This window comes from Carcharodon carcharias, chromosome 8 (genome assembly GCF_017639515.1).
Source record: "Carcharodon carcharias isolate sCarCar2 chromosome 8, sCarCar2.pri, whole genome shotgun sequence".
In the NCBI taxonomy this organism is placed as follows: domain Eukaryota; kingdom Metazoa; phylum Chordata; class Chondrichthyes; order Lamniformes; family Lamnidae; genus Carcharodon; species Carcharodon carcharias.
In genome coordinates, this window is record NC_054474.1 from 161,356,092 (window position 1) to 161,362,091 (window position 6,000).

Here is a 6,000-nt window from a genome sequence, read left to right on the forward strand (position 1 = left end):
GATGCATGGCACTCCATGGAATGTTTGTATGGTGAGCGGAGCCATGGACAGGATGAGGACGCGAGCTCTAGAGGGTACGAGCCTGATGGAGATGTGAGGCTGTGTGTATGAGTTAGTGGTGTTGTCTCTTGAGGTGTGCGATCCCTGTGGATGTGTAATAGGTTTGTGAGTGTGTGAGCTGAGAGTGAGGAAAAGAGTGACTTACCCTGGCAGACCAGATTAAACCATTCATCCTCTTTCTGCACTGGGTGGCTCTCCTCTTTTGCAAGGTGTTGGCACTGACCACTGCTGCCACTACCTTCCATGCTGGATTGGTGACCTTTCTCGCTCGCCTTTGACCAGAGTGGGGGTAAGGGACATCGTAGCGGGCCTCCACTGCGTCCAGTAGGTACTTCGGGGAGGTGTCGCTAAATCTGGGGACAGCATGTTTTCTCCCTTTGGCAGCCATCAGTTCCCAGCAGCTCCCTGTCCCTTGAAGAGTGTTAGCTCTTTGCAGGGGAAGTCTTTAAATATGGCCCCCGGTTTACTGAATGACTTAGGTGAAGGCAGGGCAGGTCAATGAGAGAACACCCCACAAGCGATCCGATGAGTTTCCTGGGAATACATAATTAATGAGGCGGGATTGGGACAATACAACACCAAAATCCACCATTGCGGGCGGCTAGCGGGTAAAACGTCTTTTTTCCCGCCCACTACCGCACTTAGTGCAAATCCGAGACTATTGTTCCCCAGGTGGTCATGGCAGAGCCCAAACTGAGCATCGGTGTGCAGATTATTAGTGAGTGCCACTTCAGCAGTGTCAATAACACCCTTCCATCATTTCGCTGATGATTGACAGTAGGCTGACGGAGCAGTAATTGGGCAGATTTTATTTGTCCTGCTTTTTGTGAACAGAGCATACCAGGGCGATTTCTACTTTGTCAGCCATATTCCAGTTTTTGTAGTAGCTGTACGGGAACCAGAGGCATGGCAAGTGCTGGTTCGCATGTCTTCGGCAATATAACCGGGATGTTGTCAGGACCCACAGCCTTAGCTATATTTAGTCAGTGCATTCATCCGTTTCTTGATATTGCGTGGGGTGAATCAAATTGACTGAAGTCTGGCATCTGTGATGTTGGGGACCTCAGTTTGAGGCCAAGATGAATCACCCACTTGTCACTTCTGGTTTATTAAGCATGCACAATTGCAATGATTAGAACAACATAAATTACTGTGGAATAACATAACAGTTTTCTGATGCTGGGGGTACGATTCTAAAATTTAGGCGGTCTTTCAGATCAATAAAAACAGGAGATATTTGGATCTACTTCTATTTCATACTTTAAACATTGAATATAGATGTTATCTGTACTGCAGCAAAAAGTGGATGACTCACTTTATCTTAACCAAGATAGATCAGAGTACATTGATGTGGGCCTCTACCTGCTCTATGCCAAAGGTAGCTCATCTTTGAATAATAGAGGCCAATTTCTTCCTTCAGCCTCCAGTGCCATCCCACGGGATATTTCCTCATTGATTCTAAACGGAGGTCTGTCTGAATGGGAGCACCATGAATTGGCTGGTTTGTTCTGAAAATGTTTGTTTTGAAACACAAGACATTAATGTTTTAAAAATAATGCCAATTGCAGCTTTTGTACAAGCTCTTCTAATTTTTCAGAGGACCAGTGTTATTCATTTTGGGAGCAACATTACTCAATGTTCTCATTGACAGCTTGCCGACTATGTCAGACTATTGAGCAATACAGTTTGTTGATTAAAAACTGAATAAAGTGCACTGCAATTACTGGAGGTTAATGTTTGAAAGAAATATCAAATATTGTTAAATTTTACAGCACAAGTTATATTTTCTAATGTAGTAAGGCAGGTTTCCTCAGTGAGAGGGTAAATTAAAGAGTCTATCAATCTGATCAAATTTGAAATCAAGAAAATATCAAAAGGAAGCCCCAACAGCTGGTAGACAGAATTCATAGGGACCATTTCTCAGGTACTTATTCAGTTTAAAGAGAACCTCCAAAAACACTGGAAATACTCAGCAGGTAAGGCAGCATCTGCAGAGAGAGAAAGAACATTATTATTTTAGGTCCACAACCTTTCACCAGAGTTCTGATGGAAGGTCATCAACCTGAAACTCTGTTTCTCTCTCCACAGATGCTGCCAGACCTGCTGAGCATTTCTAGAATTTCCTGTTTTCATTTCAGATTTCCACCATCTGCAGTATTTTGCTTTTGTATTGAAGAGAACCTCAACCAATTTGGGGAAATCGGTCCTCTTATTATATTTTTCGACTTTTGTATTGATATTTTTTTTTTCCGATGCTGCTCATTCCTGCAGGAATGTATGTAATTTCTTTCTTATATAGCCAAACAAACTTATTCTCTTTTAAGTAGAAAACATTAAAAGGAACGGGACCCAAGAGATGAAATTAGCATAGATTTCATTATTTTTATCTAATGTGTTACTCGCCTTTTAGACAGAACATTTTTATATTTAGGCATGCTGGGTTGACATACGAAATTTCTTCCTGAAAATCATAAATATCTGTGAGGTCTGGCATTCTCTAGAACCCATTCCCCAGACATAAATCCGAAGGTAATTCCTGTCGAGGTGGTTTCAACACATTACTCAGTGGTATCAAGGACAGTAGTCAATAACTGGAGAAAGGATGTTATAGCATTGAGGGAAGTGTGAGTCAACATATCTGTCATAAACGATCGGTCTTCCCACTTGAATTTAGCACCTTTAGTTCTTTTTCCAGTTTTGAATATACCCACAATATAAATCAATGTAGTGCTTCACCTGCATCACGTTGATTTAAATGTTCATCCTATGGACGGTGTTGGATGTGTAGTAGAAGCTGTACAAGATCTTAACCTAAAGCTCCTTCAACTCTGTTACAGATGTGAAATGCAAAAAGCCGCATTTTCTAAATGATGGGCGCGTCCAATTTCCATTTCCAGAAATCTGAATGTCACCATCTCTTCCATTGTCATTTCAAGGAAAGTGTTGTAGGAATTTAGTATTCTGACATTAAATAGTTTGATTGACAACTCTAATAAACATGGAAAAGGCAGCAGTGTATGTCTCATTTTATAAATTGATATTGCTATAATATCTGATATAGGACTAATTTACTATAATGTGAACAGATAGATCATAGTATGTATTTGAATAACTTAGATCCTGAAATTGTGATGTGTGATTAGTAACAAACATATTAGTTAAAACTTTGGTATAAATTTTCAGTGACCTCAATTTTAACAAAACCAGTAATTCATAAATGGTTAGTGCCTTTTTAAAAAATAGTAGACAAGCAATTTCATATGGAGGCGATAACATGTTTGTTACTAATATCATACAGCACTAAAGCTTTCTCTTTGAACCACATATCCAAAAATTTTCAACCCTTTTTGTGCACTACTCTTTTGTGAATTCAATATCCATTGCTGCTGACAGAACATTCCTGTTCAACAATGAGTATTCTAGGAACATCTAAGACAACATGATATTCTGACAATTTGAAGTGATGTTTTTTATCTTCTCCCTATAATGCTAAAATTCTACTTGCTTTGCATTCTGAAGTTTTGTGCTGCCAAATTAATACTCCAATTGTAATTTAAGTGCTCCTTCATCGTGCACTTCTGTTGCATTATTCCTGAAATGTCAGTGGGTAGAGAGCAAAAATGGATTCGTAAATTAAGGAATCAAAGGAATCGTCCAGATGCAAGCTGGAGCTGAGGGTCTGCTCTGATTCAGTGTTTAGGAGGCAGGTTCAAATGTTTTATTTAAGCAGAATTTACATGGAGAATTTTCTTTAGAAGGATGCCACTGTTGGCTCCACTGCTTCCATTAGTTGGCATAATCAGCTGTCTCTTGTCTCACTCACACATGGGATGCTGTGGTCCATTAAATAGCTTTGTATTGTATGTACATTGTATTTGAACTACAACGTATCTGACTCTTCAATAAAAATGTTTGAAGTGCCACATAATGTTCCTGTGATTGGTAATTCATCCAATTTTTGATACAGATGGTAGGTCTCTTAAAATAACTTGCACCTGGATTTTCTAATCCAGTGCTCCATCTTTGTAGCTCTAACTTTTAGCACACCCCTTGGCTCTCATCACTGCTGTACCAATTTCCTCATTTTTGAATTTTAACCTTTGATTTTCTTTTTCAAATTCTCTGAATTTTTTTTTGCTCAGTCAAGTAAGAAAAATTTATCATGTTAAACAGAGGTGTGCACTCTTACATTTAAATGTTGATGTTTCTATTCATGAGAATTTTTTGAGGGAGTGAAATGCAGCTTTATTCTTGGTTCTGGGCAAATTATTGATACTGAAGTTTAGAAGGTTAGATTATGAGGACAGGTTGCATAAACTTAGCTTGCATTCCCAGCGTGTAGGAGATTAAGGGGTGATTTGATTCAGATCTAAGGATTTGATAGGGTAAATACAGAAAATCTCCAACGAGAGAATCAATAAGGGGATGCAATCTTAAAATTACAGTGAGGCCATTTGGAGTGAAATCAGGAAGCATTTTTTCACACAAAGGGTGGTGGAAATTTGGAACTTCTTTCCCCAAAAGGCTGCGGATGCCAGAACAGTGAAATTTTCCAAGACTAAGATAGATTGATAGATTTCTGTGAGGTAAGATTTGTTTTGAATTCATTCACAGGATATGGATGTCTTGACAAGGCTGTAACTTATTGCCCATCTCTTTTTGACCTTGAGAAGGTGATGGTGATCCACCTTCTCGAATACAACTGGGTGGCTTTGTAGCCCTTTTCAGAGGGCAGTTAAGTGTCAGCCATATTGCTGTGGATCTGAAGTTACACGTAATCCAGACCAGGTAAAGACAGCAGATTTCCTTCCCTACAGGACATTAGTGAACGAGATGGCTTTTTACAAACAAACGAGATGGCTTTTTACAAACAATCTCATTGCTTCATGGTCGCCATTACGGATGGTGATCCTGATGCTAATTTTTATTTCGAAATTTTTTTTTAGTAAACTGAACTTAAATTGCTCAAATCCTATGGTGGGATTTGTACTTATGTCATGGATTATTAGTCCAGGACTCCAGATTCCTAGTTCAGTAACATAACCACTACACTATCTCACCCGAGGAAGATGTAGCAAAGATGGGTAAATGAAATTGCAGTACAGAGCAGGCCACGATCTAACAGAATGTCGGAGCAGGCTGGAGGGGCTGAATGGCCTACTTTTGTTTCTAATGTTCCAATGATACCTTGGGAATTTCCAAAATATACAGTAGTCATATGTATCTTGGCTGGGGATCATTCTGTCTTATAAATCTAGTGACATTTTAATGGAGTTGTTTGTTTGTTTTGTTTTCTCAGCTCACTTCGGAGACCCGACTATTTTAGAGTTCTACCCCAGCGACGAGGTAGGATGTTCTCAGCATCTAAGGATGAGTTAGCTGATCCCAAATATTCAACAAAAAGTAAAGATCAGAGACCCTTACGCAAGCAATCGCTGGTAGTTTATTCAGTGATAACTATGATGAAGGAAGCCTAGGTGGAATTATGATTAGATGCGATGCCACATTTACAAAGAATCAGTCAATTAATTTAAAAAGGTTCAAAAGCCTGGCCTTCTAAACTTCCATGAAATTTAAAAAGGTGAGTAATTTGAAAATGTTTTCTGAACATCTTTTTATTGGAATCTTCATTCTGTTTTGGATTGATAACGAGACAGAGCCACAAAACATTTTATATTTACCTATACGACCATACAATTTTCCACATGCTTGTTTACACAAATAGATGTTTCTCTGTGGGGAGATAAGCTGCCTACATTTATTAAGGGGATCTGCTTAGGCTTAGTGCACTGTTCTTAATTCTCTTTCGCTGCTCCTTTCTTATGCTGCACCCCAGCTCTAGTTTCAGCATTTATGGAGCACTGGAGTTTTTAAAATCTGTCATTCCTAAAACAAATCCATGTTCTATACTAGATTGAAGATTGTCCTATTTTCAAGTGC